The sequence below is a fragment of the Schistocerca nitens genome, chromosome 3 (genome assembly GCF_023898315.1).
Source record: "Schistocerca nitens isolate TAMUIC-IGC-003100 chromosome 3, iqSchNite1.1, whole genome shotgun sequence".
Lineage (NCBI taxonomy): Eukaryota > Metazoa > Arthropoda > Insecta > Orthoptera > Acrididae > Schistocerca > Schistocerca nitens.
In genome coordinates this window covers 75,164,919-75,184,414 of record NC_064616.1, presented here as the reverse complement: position 1 = coordinate 75,184,414, position 19,496 = coordinate 75,164,919, and the positions used below count along the sequence as shown (strand labels likewise).

At 42.8% G+C, this 19,496-nt stretch overlaps 1 protein-coding gene and 1 non-coding gene across 2 annotated transcripts in view; both read left to right on the top strand.

The window, feature by feature from the left end:
- LOC126249081 (mucin-17-like) overlaps nucleotides 1-19,496 on the top strand; it is a 267,758-nt gene that overhangs the window by 104,492 nt on the left and 143,770 nt on the right. The gene's annotated exons all lie outside the window — the stretch shown is intronic.
- On the top strand, nucleotides 18,350-18,422 carry Trnaa-cgc (transfer RNA alanine (anticodon CGC)). Its single transcript has one exon. It is a non-coding gene; the product is annotated as a tRNA-Ala (tRNA).

Here is a 19,496-nt window from a genome sequence, read left to right as displayed (position 1 = left end):
GGTCGCGCGGTTCCAGACTGAAGCACCTAGAACCGCTCGGCCACACCGGCCGGCGTTCAGCCTTCAGTTTCAGGTTTACCGTCGTTTCACTAAATCGATTAAGGCGAATTCAGGAATGCTTGCTTCGAGAAGGACAAGGTCCGTTTGTACCAGCGAAGTTTGTATGGAGTGATTATATCCGTTACCGTTACGCCGCAACTAATGGTACCGCGTCTCCTCAATTTTCGAAAATTATTGCGTTAGTTTAAGTAATGAAATGTAAATAATTATCTGTAAACGGACGAGTAACCTATTCCGATTCCTCTTGGTGTGTGGCTAAGGATCCACATACAAACCGAAATCCTAGTTGCCAGCAGCACTGCAAGTATCTTAGAATTCCTATTACTCACGCAGTTGCTCGAACTCTCTAAAACCGTCTTTTTCAATTTCTCTAGTTCGCATTTGTGAGGCGCGGAATACAAAATCACCGATGGATCCACCTCAGTTAAGTCTCCCGTGGTTTTCCTGAATCGCTTTAGGTGATGTTGTAGATAAGCAACTACCGGTTCCGTACACCAGTTTCCTTAAAACCCTTCCGTCTCTGAAGTTCTCGATATCGGTGTTATCTCTGGCCTTGCTCGCTTTCAAGTGCTCCTGGTACCCTTCAGTTTGGTCTAACGATATAATTAAAAAAAAAAAAAAAAAGGACGTTGGGTCGAAGTAGGAAGACGTTTATTTCAGACTCTGGTTGTGATGTTCAGTTTCATGAGAGTTGCTCAAAAGCACCAGCTGAATCTCAGGATGTTTCCTACACCTATGATATAGCTAAATTAATTGTCCATTCACATCGAATATGCGATAATACACTTATCTCTAATGATGCCAATGTCAACAGAACACTAAACCTTTACGACACTTGATGCTGTCGGAAGACGAAAGGGCTAACCTACAATTTAGTAATGATTAGGCTGATCGCGTTATCTATTGTACGTTATAATGCACCGAAAATTGGTAACATTTTATTTCCGAAAGAAACTCTTCTATATAAATTACCTATTCTTAATGCATGTGTATTATTGTCTTCGAATTTAATCTAGACTATAACGTGCAGTATCTCAAAATACGCTTTTGTAGGTTAGCACTTTCTTTTATCGACCCATTCAGTTCTACTGGAGAAGCAGCACAGCATTCGCGAACAGGATTTGGACAGGCACTGGACAAACATTTTGAACTTGCTTCACGGCACCATAAGATCCTAGTAGGCACGGATAGAGTCTGAGCGGCACAGAACCTGTTACGATGTATTTACATCTACATGTACATATATATTCCGCAAGACGGTTTACAGTGCATGACTGATGGCAGCTCGTACTAGTAATAACAAATTCCTGTCTTATTCTTCGAATATTAGTTCTCTGAATTTTCTTAGCAGGTTTCGCGAAAACTCCGTCGTCTTTAATGATTCCCACTGAAGTCTCCTGAGCATTGCTGTTACATTTTCATAAGTGCTGTATAGCCTTGTTACAATCCTAGCAGCACATCGCTGAATCGCTTGGATATCTTTCGCCGAAACAACATTGTGCAATTGCTCGCACTAGCGTCTTGTGTGTCATTTCCTTTACAGATACCCTGAGATTTTCTATAATCTTTCCAAGTTTTCCATTCAACTTCCTGGTTTTAGGTGATCGTATCACTTCTTTATTTTGCGCCTAAACACGTGCTGAATATGTTGACCATTATCGCAGACACTGCATGTCTGATCTTGCCTTTGGTATGAAAGGCAGAAGAAATGAGAAGTGGAGATAGGAAATGAGATGGGTGCCCACTGGGCGCAAGGGCAGCAGACCATTGACCTCGTAGGTCGCGGGTGAAAGGCGGCAGCGCTGTGCGCTTCGACCGGTTTGATTTCTTCGCTCAAACGGCGCCAACTGGTCGCCGAATCCTCTTCCCAGTGCGATATGAGGCTCAGCGGGAACACGGTGGTTCGTTAGTGTACAGGTTTTTGCAAATTTGTGGTAAGTTCCTACGGGACCAAACTGCTCAGGCCATCGGTCTCTAGGCTTACACTTAATCTACTTAATCTAACTTAAACTGACTTACGCTAAGGACAACACACACACCTATGTCCGAGGGAGTTCTCGAACCTCCGACGGGGAAGTCGCGCGAACCGTGCAAGGCCCCCCCCTGACCGGACGGCTACCCCTCGCGGCTAGTGTACAGGCACGTGACACACCAGATAGATAAATTCAGTATTCGCAGCATTTAACACAAGATCATTTGAAATTAAGTCTACATTAGACATTTTTTTAACTACATCGTGCTGGACTGGAGCGCTGCAATATGTGCAGCAATCCGACGCCGTGGGTTCACTGTCACCGATCATCCTCCGTACAGTCCCAGCCTGGCACCCGTATCCAAAACAGAAAGACAAGCTGCCACCATCCGACTTTCAGTTGTTTCCACAACTTAAAGAAATCCTTCGAGGACTTCACTCTGATAGCGATGACGCGGTGGAAGCAGAGATGAGGTTGTGGCTCCGTTAACAAAGGGAAACGTTCTATAGTGACGGTATCAACAACCTGGTCTCTCGCTGCGAAAAATTTGTTCGTCACTAGAGTGACTACGTTGAGAAATAAATATGTAGATACGAAGAAGAAACATGTACAAGGTTAATAACGTCAGCTTTATTTGAAAAGCTTTAAGATTTTATAGTAAAAATTCGGAGGAATTACTTTTCAGCACCCCCTCATACATTTAGCACTATGTGAGAGGTCCTGCCCAGATGGATGGTGTTGCGATGTGGCCAGCAACATTCCAGCCAGTTAAAGGGACTCATCCCGAGGCTGGCCTTACCAGCTATGGACAAAAAATCTGACACTGTTCATAATTCCACGTAGAACCGACGAATCACGGAAATTTGGTAATGGACGACCGTTAGGGAGAGATCCTCCACTAAGAAAGAAATCAGAAAAAAACTGACTTCCCGAACATAGGCGGAAAGGATGCAAGAAACAGCATTTTGACACTCTCACATAGCCACAGTCTTCAGGCCTGTGTTCACAGTCAAGCGAAACACTCTCACATAGCCATAGTCTTCAGACCTGTGTACACAGTCAAGCGAAACACTGATGAGTGCACACTTCGATTTTTCGATCTTACATTGTGTAAATTACGGCATCAAGGTTGTGAGAATTTGTTTTTACTATAGTCTTAAATTAACTGTGTGACACATTTTCTTCTCAAATTTGAATTGAGTTTCTTGGATGCTATGCTAAAGCGATGTACTGTTGTATACAAGTTAGTGTGTAAACACGTCACTATATTTATATATCGAAACATTTCATATATTTCATTCCTATTATTATAAAAATTGTAAGCATCCGTGGAACGTTCAAAGTGTAAATGACTGCCAGTAGTAGATGGCAGGTTGGAAGGTGGAAAGAGACGGTAACAAACTATCCTCCCTCCCCCAATCTGGCCCGCCGAAGTGGCCGTGCGGTTCTAGGCGCTACAGTCTGGAGCCGAGCGACCACTAAGGTCGCAGGTTCGAATCCTGCCTCGGGCATGGATGTGTGTGATGTCCTTAGGTTAGTTACGTTTGATTAGTTCTAGGTTCTAGGCGACTGATGACCTCAGAAGTTAAGTCGCATAGTGCTCAGAGCCACGTGAACCTCCCCCACTCTATCTCACGACCGAAACCTCGATCCACGTCTGGTTCTAGTTTCCTCGTCTTAAATAACTACAACGCATTTTCAGCCCTCTCTCTCATTTCGACAAGCTGAAGTTATTACGAACCTTTGCTTTCTTTGCAGTCGTTGGCCTTTCATTTAACAGATATGTCAAAATTTTTGGGGAAAAAGCTACTAACATTATAAAGCGTTATATGATTGTATTTCTCTTTGTTACCAGCTATCCAATACAATTAGAAAAACTCCACAATTCAATTACAGACATACACTTGCTTGAACATGTCTAATATTAAAGAAAAGTCTTGTGTATACAGGGTGAAGGGAAATTCGCGCACTCGTGCTTCGCATCGCGACTCCTCACATACCAACGATAAAGAAATGTCTCTCACAAAATTTCGCCCTGCAAGTACATCCGGCAGAAAAAGGACGTTAAAGAGTGGCAGTCCGCCAACACTGTAACCACATGTATGTTAAGTACCTCTGTCAGCAAAATGCACTCGCGCTGTACAGGTGCTGCAGTGGATAGACTTTTTGGGTTAGCACGCAGGAGGTCAAAGGTTCGATCCTGGGTTGAGGCACATTTTTTTTTATTTGCTAATTTCATTCTGACATATCATACTGTAATATACACCGTTTCTTAGGTCACATGTATCCTATATTTACAATACTTTGTAACACTGAACATAACAAATACATAGTTAGACAAATAAGAAACAGATTGATGAAACAAATGACCTGTCACAGGACAGAATAACTACAAAAACAATATCAGTTTCGAGATGCTAAAGATGATAGCTTAGCACAATAACACAACATCTACTTGTCATTTATACTACATGTAATATGAGCGCTCAGATGTCGCGCATTAGCAACCAGCGACAATAATAATGTCCATATTAATGACTGCATGACCTTCACAACAGAGTACGTTCTCCTCAGAACAACAGATGCTCAAAGCAACCTCCCTGTACGTCCAAACATGGCGCAACCCGCAGGATCATATAGCACTGCACCCTTCGCGGCAAAGATGCGTCCACAGTAACAAGAGCAGCATGAACATGCGCTACCAATTTTTCCACATTCTTTGGCGGAGTAGAGCACAGTGCTCCTTCAGGTATCCCCACAGGAAGAAATCCAGGGTATGTAGGTCAGATGAACGCGGTGGCCATACAACTGTACCTCCTCGTCCGAGCCATTTCCCTGGAAATGTTATATCCAGATACTGTCACACATTAATTCCAGAGTGTGGAGGTACGGAGGTTGGAACCACATCCTCTGCCGAACATGTAGTGAACATCTTCCAGCGCATCAGGCAGATAGTTTGAGAGGAACACGTGATATCTTCGTGCAGTCAACCGATCAGGCAACATTTAGGGTCCCAAACACCTGTCGCCCAATATTCCGGCCCAGATATTGATACCTAAGCGAACTTGTTATCCACGGTCGCGGGTGACGAGCGGGTAAACCTCACACCAATGATGGGCATTGTGCGTATTGAAGTCACCCTCATGAGTGAATTCTGCTTCATCTGACCATATTACGGCATTCCCGAAGTCATCGTTGGCTTCCTGTTGTTGTTGGAACCATTCTCAGAATTTCATCCGCTGATGACATCTGCAAAAAATGATTCAAATGGCTCTGAGCACTATGGGACTTAACTTCTGAGGGCACCGCTCCTCTAGAACTTAGAACTACTCAAACCTAACTACCCTAAGGATATCACACACATCGATGCCCGAGGCAGGATTCGAACCTGTTACCGTAGCGGTCGCGCGGTTCCAGACTGTAGCGCCTAGAACCGCTCGGCCACCCCGGCCGGCGGCATCTGCAGGATGCAGGTGTTGCGTGAAAGCATAATGACAGGGGTGCAGCCCATGCTCGCGCAGCACGGTAACGACCGTGTGATGTGAGACTCGCAGCTGCCTTGCTACGCTACGTGTACTTCGCTGAGGTTCTTTGTGTATGACCTCCAGAATAACTTCCTCAGTAGCTGGAGTACGCGAGTCCGTGGATGACCTCTGTCACGCTATGATGGAAGAAGAGAACCTGACTCCCGAAGGCGCAGCTCCAGACGACGAAACAAATTTTAATCTGGATGGCGTCGACGAGGACATCCAGCAGTATATTCATGAGCGGCAACACCAGCCTGGTTATCAGATACACCGAGGACCAGAAGCACATCCACATATTCATCGTTTATATATGCCATACGTCTGCCACACTGGTTTAGAGGTTTACAATGAGAAAATTCGATATATGTACGCATGTACAATGGAGTCTGTCACGGGCGCAATACTCCGCTCGCAACTAGTCCCTGTCTGGTGGACAGCACATACAGTATAAACACGCCGTCAGTCCTGCGCGCTGTTCCACCTAACGCACATTACCCCTCTGACAGATATTGTTCTGCATTCATACCGACCCCGCAAATTGTGAAACGTTCGGTTTCGAATTACACTGTTTCCCTATCGGTAATAGACGTCATGTCTCCACAATCCCATCGATAGAATAACAATAACAATAATAATAATGCATTGAGATACGTACTAAACAGCATACGGTTACCAGACTCAATCTGAAAGGCATAATTAGTGCGACCATGGTGATAACACGTACAAATAGTAACCGAGATTGGACGTTATTTGCAAAGCACGTTGCCAGTCCTACTGGTAACGTAAGGCCCTAACGAAATTTATGGACGTGAACGAGGTAAGGATAATAGTTGGTACTAATCTATAGGACCATTGGAGGATGATACAAAGAAAACAGGTTTCGCATCTAGTAGATGAAGAGGTACGAATAAATTCACGCCCACGGCGTGGAAAGGGCTTCTTTCAAAGTTGACCACTCTTCCATTGCTACGATTGTAGAATGTAAGTGCAAATGTTTTCTAGAGGACCCACTGCAATCGCTGTTGACGATTAAGATGCTAGATACCGTACCACCTGGACTATATTTATCAAATAAAAAATATATGCCTCAATACACGATCGACCTATCGATCTCCAGCATGCGAACCGAAAACTTCTTCCACTGCACCCACTGTAAGGCACAAGGAATAGATGCTGACAGAGGCAGTTATCACACATGCAGTTACAGTGTTGCCAGATTGCCACTCTTTAACGTCCTTCTTCTACCACAGGTACTCGCCGGACGAAATTTTGTGAGAGACATTTTTTTTATCGCTGGCATGTGAGGAGTCGCGCTGCGAACCCCGAGTGCGCGAATTTCGCTTCACCCTGTATAGTGCAGATATAAGCAACAGTTCGAATAAATAACATCTTAAACCTAAAAATCAATTACTGCGGCCAAAAAAAAATTATAGTAACCAAAATGACTAACTGGATATGAAGCTATTGTGTGGCCCACTCCACATCCACTCCAGGAGGGAAAAAAAAATGTAAACAACCCATACTGCAAAATACTCGTATTTGCTTGGCGGGTTATCACTGTCGAAAATCCATCAATTATGTCCATCCTGGTGCTCGTAACGACCCTTGGTTGACGTCCTTTACGTTTTACTTGATCTGTCGATACCTGATTTCTCAACTGAAATTACTGGCACCGATTGCTGTAATTTCTCACGTATCTCGGTTTTTGCTAAGGAGTTCAGTGTTTCCACATAGTTTTCAGTCATTAGCATTCGTTTGTCCTAAATGAAGTCTGTTTGAGCATTTTGTATGTACTGATAATTATGGTAGCTCCGAAAAGATTAGTCGTCCAGGGATTCTTACGTTCAGTTAGAACAGAAATGGTTAAAATAATAATTATAAATATTATCACAAATTATATTCTGTAATGACACATGAATTTTACTTTTTACTGTACAAAAAATAATTATCACAATTAACATTTTAATATCAATGTAAAAGCTTTGAAAGTTATCTTTGTATAATTTTTGTCTTTGGTATGTTGGTGTCCAGTGTAGCAGCGAGGGTTGATCTAAGTTGTGGTTAAATTGTGGACTGTGTTAGCAATACAACTGACTTATTACGAGCAGTAATAAGGCAAGTATATACGAAAAGAGTTGTGGTCTTTATGATGTGGCAGCACAGTTTATAATAAAAATTGTAGAATTCTAAGAAAGATATTTCACTGATTCCATAGCAAGCATAGACCTTATTTTTGGAGTATATGAGTGGAATTTAACTGCCGCTGGACGCTGATACCCCCGCTGGAAATTGAAATGTCGCGGGATAGAATCCCGGTAGGACTACTAAAATTTTCTGTCTGCATTTAATCTATCCTTCGTCTATCAACAACTGGAATATTCGCCAGGAACAACACATGGATTCCCTGGTAAACTGTAGAGCGCCTTTTCCTGGTTGGATAGCTGGGATAAATTACGGAAATGCAAATCGCTGATGCGGTGTACAGTTGAAAGACTTGCACTCGGCCATTGAGCCATACGAAGTTATTACCAGCCACTCTTCTGAAGCGGAAACCTCAGATAAAAATTAGCGCTATTTACAATGGATTTCGAGACACTTGATGAAAATGTTAACATTCTATCTTTCCTTGAAACTCCTTGTTATCACAATCACCGCCAACATCAATGAATTTTACACATCGCGCAGGCAGATGTTGCGTTGCCAATCGATTGTAGTATATACAGGGACGAAAGTGGTTGAACAGTTAATTTAGTGATATATAGCTCTCGCTTATAAGAGGATACGGCAAGGAAAAAATAATTTCGTTTGCTATACTCAGGTGGCAGTTCGAGAAACTAAAATCGAATCTGCAGGAGGAGTCGCAAGAGATAAATGTGATACCGTCTTATATACTATATAACAGATATACTTAAGAGACTGCCTACACTACGCTTGTCCGTCCTCTTCTGGAGTACTGCTCCGCGATGTGGAACCCTTACCACATAGGAATAACGGGGTACATCGAGAAAGTTCAAAGAAGGGCAGCACGTTTCGCATTATGGCGAAATAGGGGAGAGAGTGTTACTGACATGGTACAGGGTTTGCGGTGGGCATTATTAAAACGAAGGCGTTTTTATTTGCGGTGGAAGCTTCGAACGAAATGTCAATGATCAAATTTCTCGTCCGAATGCGAAAATATTTTGTTGATGCCGACCTACATAGCGAGAAACGATTATAATAATAAAATATGGGAAATCAGAGCTGACACGGAAAGATATATGTGTTCGTTTCTTCCGCGAGCTGTTCGAAATTTGAATAATAAAGAATTATTGTGAAGGTGGTTCGATGAACCCTCTGCCAGGCACTTAGGTGTGATTTGAAGAGTATCATGTAGATGTAGATGTACTTCGTGGACTACAGTCAATAAATACTACAGGATTATATTGGCACTTGATGTGTTTGGCAATATCCCGTGATCGTGTTCTATAATGAGGAATTATAGATTCCTTAATCTTCTGCAGTCAGTATCTTTCCTCGTAGCTTGATCAACTTTAATGTGAGACTACCTGGCCAGGAACTCATGAAGTCATTAGAGATGAAGGACAAACTCTGAGTGTAACAGTAAACCACCTCCAATAGGAGCTTTCTCTCTAATGATCTCATCATCAAGATGTTAAACTCAAATCATGCGTCCAACAATAAACCACTGTCCTACTTTTGACTAAATCCCTCATCTATCATCAGAAGATGATAGTCATTAACCCACTCTTCTGATTCAAACTCTGATGGCGAAAAGTATATTCATCAGCGGTATGTAACTGGCAGATGCAAGAAGGTAGTGGAGTGTCGTTGCTGATAGCTTGGCCTTGTATATTGTCTTCGATGATATTCCGAACCTGTCTGCACAGTCTGTGGAGACACGGAGCTTGGCGGCCTCTCTGGTGCAAATCTAGAGGTTTGTGGTGTGCGCCTGCGCCAAGTCTTTCCCTTCATTACAAAATAACACAAGGGACAACAGTCACTGTAAAACACTAGGTGATTCTTCGTGCTATGTGTAAGTTCGCTTAAATAGCGTGATTTCAACACGGAGAGGATCGTTTTGCTCTAGCAGCGGACACTACAAGTGAGGCAGTGTGTGTTATGAAAAGGCATATTGTTAAAGTTTCGAGAACATGTGTTCCAAAAACAATCAAGCAACATATTTTTTTGGCTCATATACAGGGCGTAACTACACGACACGGCCTAAATTTGAGGAGTTGCTGAGAGTGTCTTCAGTAACAAATTGGAGATGTTCGGAAAGGTCATTCAACGGCACTGGAGCACTCCACATCTGACGAAGGAAGACAACTAGGGAAGATGTCGAAATATCGTGTAAGAAAAATGACAAAAATTCGGCTGCTAATACAGAAACTTGAAATCCTGCACCGTCAAGAGATGTCCGACGGCAAAAAGAATGATGAGTGAAAAAACATGAAATTTTGTGACTAGGCAGTCAAATGCAATAGGTGTCTTCTCGCTGTACCAGTGGAGGTGGATAATGTACTTAGGAACATATGATGTTTCCTGTTCGGTGATTCAATCTAGTGGCCGATTTTAGCATCGCACGAAGGAACACGAACTAAAGATCGCCATAAGCAGTTTGCGGCATTTTCTACCGTTATTGTTGTTATAAGACATGGGGTTGTATTTTGTGCAACGTTTGTAAAGTGCTGTGTAGTATATTAAAGCTAATTCTTCCGCTACAGAGTTTTGTGGCGGCTAAACTTCTGCATATTTTTAAAACTAGTTACATGACGTGTGAAAGGTTCAACCGTACTTCGTCAGTCGTTCACCATCTTTTACCTTGAAACAAAAGGCCTGTTTACCGTGGGATACGTAATATTGGCAAATGAACTGAGTTTCTTCAATGTCTTAACAATTTTGCCTCTTTCGAAAATGGAAATTTGTGTTAGTTGCCGATAGCTTTTGTTTCAAAATGTTTATAACTGGTTTTTGTTAAAACTTTATCCTTAATTTGATTTTGCTTACTGATTATTGGTATGCAGTAGAGTAATAAAGTATGTAACACATACTGTAAGATTTTATCGATTGCAACACTTTTAAATTCAAACAAAATGTTTGTTCGTAAGTACATGACCATGTCGTACCTTGGAAAACTTTTTCAGATTTGGGAAATTTTTTCTCGTAGTTATGTCCGTAATTACAGAAAAAGACTGGGGCACACATAAAGTGAATGCTATCATTTCAAATTGGAGTAAGGGAATATATTAAACTTTTCTCACTGGGCTTGCTAGAGGCGTAAGTCTGAACAGGGTTCAAGATAAAACACTCTCCCCAAATGGTAAAGCCTCAGAGGTCGCAATGCATGTCAGGCTGTAATCTCCCCCCTCCTTCATGATTCCATCTATTGTCCACATTAAACAGTGCCCAGTCCAAGTAATTAACAAGCAAAGTCTTTTATGAAGATTTCAGAGGAGCAAAGATTACAATAACCTTTCAAGTTTACTTAGCTTGTCACGTTGAGATGGCTCCTGTTCTTCTTGTCTAGGGTTCTGATTCTTGAAGATTTTAATGTTACATCAGGTCCTCGCTGTTGGTTTGAACTAAATAAATCTGAAGATTGTTGTTGCAGCATTTTTTTACGTAAATATATTCTCTCACATTTTAGTTTATCATACAGTATTTTGATTTTTCACATTAACAAAGCCGAAATTACATTGTTCGCACAAAAATACGTCCGATCACTTCAGAGGCATTCTTACGACTCTCGCACTCTGTGGAAATAACCATATTCCGAAGGGTTTACAATTTTTCTTAACAACTGAATTTCTACTAGTTTCTGTTACATTATTAATTTCGATTATTATTTCATAAATGAGCCCAGAAAATTTGGAAATTTGTGGTAAGTTCCTATGGGACCAAACTGCTAAGGTCATCGCTTCCTAGGCTTACACACTACTTAGTCTTACTTAAACTAACTTACAGTAACGACAACAGACACACACAACCGCGCCCCAGGGAGGACTCTGATCTCCGACGGGGGGAGCCGCGCTAACTGTGGCAAGACACCCGAGACCGCACGGCTACCCCGCGCGGCCATGAATCCAGAAGTAAATATAGTAAACAGTTTAGGATTGCGTAATTAATAATAGAAATTTTAAGTGTGCCAATGATTCGTAATTTCAAATGTTTCTAAAAAAATAATTTTAACTGTACATTCAGAGCTAGTACTTATCGATTGTAAAATCGAGACTAAATTTTTTTAAAATTAATTCCGTTTCATCAATTTAGCTTGAAATATAACATACTGTATATAAAATTACATGAAAGTTTTCAGAAAAGCAACTGAGACAATATTGACCTGTCCAAAATTCGAAAAAGAATACTGGTATCGACAACTACTGTTGAGAAAAAGTAATGCTACAGGAGGATGTCCCGTTACACGGCTTTCTGATTTAGTTTAAGCGTTGTCTGCCTAAACCATAACATGCGAGTGGCAGAATCATATTCTGAATAAGACTACTGCCAGATCTCTTTTCCATCTCGGTTTAAATGAGTTTGTGCTTCCTCTCTAACTTGCTGGTTATTGATGGACGTTAGTCTTACGTTTCTTTTACGATTGTAATGAGATCCAAGAAAACATATATCCACTACGTAGCTGTACACATCATATTGAACACTATGAGAGAAATAGAATGAAGTGCATTTATTGATGACTGCGGATATGTTTTTATCCAAAGGATTTTTCTGCTCAAAGAAAGTATTAAAATTTTTGTTTTGTTGCCCTTCCTAGTAACAACTCTTGCTATCTACACTCCTCAGATTTTATGCGCTAATTAATCAGCAATGATATCCAATTTTCTCCTTCTTTCTCTTCTGTACGGTCAAAAATATGTTTTCTTCCTACGGATACAAATGGCAGCATATTAGTATCCGACAAATTAGAGGCCTTTTTTGTCCTAGTGCCATTCAGTAGAGGCGATTACCGTTTCCTCGGCACAACTGACATTTGCCGGCAGTAAGTCCCTGGGGAGACGACGCTTTTTCCGTGACGGCGACTAAAGTGTTCAGTGGCGGATGAGGACGGCGGAGGTCGCGATGCAGCTTTCTAGCAGCCGCTGTGCGGCTTTCTTCGTGCGGAATGAAAGTGCAGCCATCAGCCGGTCGGCCGAGCCAGCCTGTTCGCCGGGTTAGCTGCCGGCGGGACTGAAGGCCGTGATTGCGAGAGGGAGGAGGGAAGCTGCTACCGCGATTGTCTGCCGCTCTGACGCAACCGCCCTTACCTTTGTTTCGCTTTCTGAACTAATGTACGGAACACAAATGATAGCCTCGCGCAACGCGAAGCGACGGGCTACCAGAGGCCAGTATGTGATCGCCGTAATTCGTGGCTTGCGGCATATAACTGCGTTTCCGGTTCTCCTTCGTCGAGATGTGATTTTCTCCCTATGACAGTCTAATACAAGAAGCATAATGAGCCAGCATCGCGCAGAGTCCGCTGACCGGATTGATCTCTAATGGCGCCGTGGAAAGAACAGAGGGCAAACCCCCGCCCCTCCCGAAACGTTGTACTAAAAGTGGCATCAAAATTATGAGTCTCGTAAATAGCGAGGATTCTAAGGATGCGCTTGGAACTTGAACGGCTGCAAAAAACACTCCAGACAGATAAAGTCGCCAATAGATACAACACCAAATCCGATACGGTACGTGAATCCGTGAGCAGAATCGGTGAACTACTGTACAGTGAGTAAGAGAAGACACAAAGGGAAAGGTTCCAAATTAAGGAAATAAAACTGTTGGCGGAAGGGACTGAAAGAATCAGCACTCCCTCCATTTACACGCTTACATAGCGTTAGTCTGAAGCCTGTGTTCACAGTCTTACAAGGAACCCCTCGAAAGCGAGGCCAATGATATGCACGGCTTTCGACGCCCCATACCCATATTGTCTGCCACGCAACCACAGTACTGGCTACTAACAGAACCTGGGGGCGGGAGTGGAGGTATCCTACGGTGAGCACAGCATGAGGCTACAGAGCGTAGTTGAAATGTTTCATCGACGAGTAACTCACAACAGTGCTACAGTGCTAGTGGCGTTTATGAAGAGCAGAGCAATGCCAACGATAAACAAAGCAAACATTGCATTATATGTACAACAGCAGTTGCCGAAGTTGACATTTCGTCAGAAAGGAACCCAGGGAATTTCGCAGAGTGAGAAAGGAGTGGCAGATGAAATATTGGCGTTTCTGCAAAGTAAGTCAGTGGAATGCGAGGTGTCGTATACGCTCGTCTGTACGGACAATGTACACGAGGATTACAAGAATGACGATACGTGCTTAACAATTGAAAGCGATATTTGAACACGTGTCGAGCAATGTAATTCGTCATCCTAGTCGGACAGTGAGCCGCAAACTCATCTCCGGGGAAACCTAGTAAAGGACAAGCATTGTTCGAGGAACAGGTACTAAACATAATTACTTACATGGAAGATCATCCGCAACATATTATAAAAACAATTACGAACACATTTCGAATAAGTCTGCAGCAACATGACCGTCTAGTGCATAAGAAAAACTATGAGTATTCAAGGGAGGACAAGACGCACATGTTACAAAAATTGGAGTTTGCTTGATACGATTTACAGCATGTTCATAATAGTGAACTACTATGTTATGGACATCAGATTGCGAGCGACATAGATTACAGAGATTTAAAGGAAAACAGTGGACGTTTTCATAACTTCAAACAGTGCTACAGTATTGGGAGATGTAAAATAACTAAATTTCGAACAAAGCGTCAACATGACGATGCACAATAAATTGTGGAATCGGCCGGAAAATTTGTAGATGAGATAAACAAACTTATCCCATCGTTCATTAATTGATTTGTTTTCAACTCCGAGCAATCAGGATTTGAAGAGGAAACGCATATCAAAGGAACCCTGGAAATAAGAGGTACCAAGAGAGTTGTATCAAACATCAATGCCGTAACGCATTCGTATACAATTATGCCGACTGTTAGTCTGGATGGTAAATTGGCTTGAAAGTTATACACTGTGCAGCGAGAAGTTGGAGGTGCTCTGCCCTAATTGATTCTTTCTCGTGTCCGTGACCTTGCAAGGGCTGCAGGGAATATTTGCGTCACAGAAAGCAAGAGTGGGAAAACAGGTGAAAGAGAACTACAATTACGGTATGAGCAGTGCTTTTGGCCAATAGCCGAACACAATAACTTGTTTTTGTTTGATTCCTGGTCTCCTCCTTCAGAGCAAACTATCTCTGCTGAAAAGTGTGCTACATTGCAGTTCATACCACCTGGAACCACTGGACAAATGCAGCTTCTGAATGTTTGTTTTTCCGTGCCTATAAAACACATTATCGCAATATCTGCAGGTACGCCTTAAAGGATAAGTTCCACGATAGACTGTTTCGCATTCGGTTACATGCCGTCACATTCCATCAGTTCTCATCACCCCAGTACACCAATATGATTCAATATACATTTTTTAAGAGTGAATACCTAGATGAACGTTCTGCGAGGTTTGTAACTCCCGAGGAGTTCGCCTTCGATCTTGACGGTGTGAACCTTCGTGATCACTGTTGCCCGCCAGTTTTCATTCGGTGTTCACGATGCAATTTAATGGTTCGTTTTGAACATTTCTCGAATGCCGACGATGTCCATTTTGTGAAGTGTAACATATACATGCCACAGAAGGTTGATCTCTGCATCTCCCGGACACTCATTTTCTGTCGCCCTCCTGATGCACACGGTGATTCATTATCAGATAATAATTCTCGTATCATAATTGTTAACGCAACACTTCAAATAAACCTTGCTAAAGATTGAACTTTCGACCCCGCACTCAATGGGTTACTTGTTAGTGCGAAGTGAATTACTGGTAATTTTGAGTGCACACTTCGCTTTTATATCGCGAAAACCATTATGTTGTCAAAGTTGCGGGAGTTTGTCACTATTATAGTTATTAAATTAATTGCATGGCACCTGTAAATGTAAATTTTTTGAAGAAATGCTTTTCAAATTACGCAGTTTTCTAAGTTGCAATGTGTTAGAAGTAATGTTATTGACATGTACTAAACTATACAGCAGAGCGGCGAATGGACAGCTCCAGGCCCGGTTTGATGACAGGCTAGTTCATCACAATCGGCTCCCAAAATATCTAGGAATTACACTGGACCGGACACGGAGTGCTGAAAAGCATCACCTCCGAATGTTTTAATGTGAAAACTTTAAAAGCTTTTTAAATAAAACAAACGTTATTAACAGTCTACATCTTTATTCTTCATGTCTACATATTCGCAGACCTCTGCCACTAGAGGGCTCGGAACTGTAGTGTGTAACGTGGCGGTTTCTGAAGTAAATATGTTGGTGTGCGAGAAACAGCGTGCTCTAATTGAGTTTCGACGTTGAAGAGTTCTTCCACACATGGGGCACCCTCTTCTTCAGCGTGACAACGCCGGACCACACACGAGCGCTGCGACATCTGCAAAAATCCGACGCCTCGCGTTCACTCTCATCCATCATCCTCCGTGCAGTCCCCAGTTGGCCCCATTTTCATTTTAAAAAAAAACCTTAAGAGTTTTCACATAAGGAATTCGGAGGCAGTACTTTTTAACACACCCTCGCATAAGAAGCGTCTGGTAAACACCGCTGCGATTATACGAACTAGGACCGGCATCCTGCACAAGCTGTGCGGAACAACCTGTGGCTGCGCTGCTGAAACTCTGCGCACTTCAGCACTCGGACTAGTCTACTCTGTTGTGGAATACCGGTTTCCTGTGTGGATGAATAGTGCGCACACACAAACGCTTGACTCGCCGTGAACAATAGAATGAGAATTATCAGGGGCACAGTAAAATCAGTCACCGTCGAATGGCTGCCCATACTGAGCCGCACTCCACCCTCTGACCTTCGACGATAAGCAGCTTTCTGCGAGTTTAAGCAACCAGCAACTCTCTATCTATTATACTAGAACAAAACGGGCTTAGATTGGGAAAACCGTGCACCAAAACAGCATTGAAACTGCACTACACGAAGCTTTGCACCTCGCCTGTCCCGTTAACTCCGACATTGGACTGTTGATGACAGGAAACATGTTGCTTGGTCGGACGAGTCTCGTTTCAAATTGTATCGAGCGGATGGACGTGTACGGGTGTGGAGACAACCTCGTGAATCCGTGGACCGTGCATGTCAACAGGGGCTGTTCGAGATGGCGGCGGCTTTGTAATGGTGTGGGGCGTGTGCAGTTGTACTTATATGGGACCCCTGATACGTCTAGATACGACTCTGACAGGTGACATGTATGTAAGCATCCTGTCTGATCACTTGCATCCATTCATATCCATTGTGAATTCCGACGGACTTGGTCAATTCCAGCAGGACAATACGACACCCCATACACCCAGAATTGCTACAGAGTGGCTCCAGGAGCACTCTTCTGAGTTTAAACACTACGGCTGGCCACGAAACTCCTCAGACATGAGTATTATTGAGCATATCTGGGATAAGAAACTTCCTGGCAGATTAAAACTGCGTGCCGGACCGAGACTCGAACACCGGACCTTTGCCTTTCGCGGGCAAGTGCTCTACCAACTGAGCTACCCAAGCACGACTCACGCCCCGTCCTCACAGCTTTACTTCTGCCAATACCTCGTCTCCTACCTTCCAAGGTAGGAGACGAGGTACTGGCAGAACGCAGTACCAGACTCCTTTTATATTGACGAGACCAGCGTTCGTCACATTTAGTGATCAATTCCGCACTGCATACTGGTGTCTGTATATTTTTCATCACATAGTGTATAGGATTAACGAACATGGGCGAAGTATAGCAAGTCAGGTTTAGAATTTGCACTGTTTCTAAATTTCTTCCAGATTTTAAGGTATTCTTAATTAGGATGTTCAGTCCAATTTTTTAAATCAACGAAACAGTCTCCCTGAAATACCTGATGTAACAGATTTAAAAAATCTGCGTATATGTACTGTTCCGATAGTTCTACAGTTATGTGTAACGTAACTTACGGATAGAATGACAGGAGTAACGTACAATTTACAAATCTACATCAACAGTTCAACGTAATCCTCCAAAAAAGACATATTTTTTTGTATTTCACTGTATAGTTAACGTACATAGCATTATGAGAACACGGATTACTTCAGTGGAAGTACTTGACTAAGGTTCGTACAATAATTATTGTTCACTGTTATTCAACAGCACAGTTACTCCATTTGGATTCCACTACCACTCAACAGCAATAATCAATATTTCTGTTAGGCAAAGAGAAGAAAGACGACTGGAATAAGCAAGTGTTTGGATAAAGTTAGAGGGAAAAATTTTTCGAGTAAAATCTAGCTCCCGAGTAGATGTGAAATATTTAAAATATGTAAATATCACTCTTCATTTCAGTGAAATGATAGGAATCTTTAAGATAGCAATCGGTTTTACTCATGCAGCATTCAAAGCAAAACGCAGCTGTAAGTCTTAAAACGAGCACTGACGTTAAGGTGAAGCCGTATGTAATGTTAAAGCTCTTTATTTTTTGATTTCGCGTCACGTTCTTCGTTAGCAGTTAGCGGATGTGTTCAAGGTTACCCAGATAATTGAAGGCTGCATAAATGCAAGTAATGTCTTAGTTGGTAGTGATGGTGTCATCCCACTAGGAGAAAGGAAACGGCTAAAACGACAGTATAATACGACATCAAATGTGTGGAAGTATAAACGAACGTTGCGGGAACTTAGACATAGGTCCGGGTACACAGGTGTAGAACATGCACTTCCGAGCAAAAGGTCTCCAATTCAAACCGAGCGAGGTGGTGCAGTGGTTAGCACACTGGACTCGCATTCGGGAGGACGACGGTTCAATCCCGTCTCCGGCCATCCTGATTTAGGTTTTCCGTGATTTCCCTAAATCGTTTCAGGCAAATGCCGGGATGGTTCCTTTGAAAGGGCACGGCCGATTTCCTTCCCAATCCTTCCCTAACCCGAGCTTGCGCTCCGTCTCTAATGACCTCGTTGTCGACGGGACGTTAAACACTAACCACCACCACCACCTCTCCAGTTCAAATCCTAGTAAATATGGGGAATACTTCTCCCAAGGAAAGTTGTACTTCATGTTTGTGCAATAACCCAAAACTGTGTTTCGAATTGCCCATTAAGGCACATGTGACCTGTGTACCCAGCCTAGTGCTCCCGGAGAGTTCCTAGCTTAGACTGTGGCAGATTAGTAACCTCCATTTCGACTGCTGTTCCACCACTTCGTGGTTCTTGGCTTTCAGTGCCAGAGGGACTGCACTTCGTCGATCCCCGTGCAATTGAGTCGACAGAGTACCATGCGATAAAGGCAAATAATGTGCCATCTGAAATAAAATCAACAGTGAAGATGTGATTAAACTTAGGTATCTTACAGAACAGCTGCCAAGCTTCTGAGCGACCAGCCGACGTCTATGGCGAGTTTTTATTTGTTGGTGCCGCGCGGTTTGAGGCGTCATGTCACGGACTGCGCGGCCCCTCCCTCCGGAGATACGAGCCCTCCCTCGGGCATGGGTGTGTGTGTTGTTCTTAGCATAAGTTAGTTTAAGTAGTGTGTAAGTCTAGGGACCGATGTCCTCAGCAGTTTGGTCCCTTAGGAACTCACACACATTTGAACATTTGAATATTTGTTGGTATGTGACTGCTTGTAGAATGTGTACGCCCTACACCAGTCAGCCGTGAATCAATGTTTTGACACTGACCCGGTTATCACATGAACGTTAAACCCGTTGCATTGACACGAAAACTGCTACAATCTGTATATATCTCCGTAATGTTCCATCGCAGTTTCGTCTATACGAAACGTGTGTAAATGAGGGGTCGGAAGGAAATGTGCCTTCGCTTTTCAGGAAGATGACTTGAGGAAACAGAGGGATCACGTATCAGGATTTTTTTACTCAACTTCCACGAACAGTCTCTCTA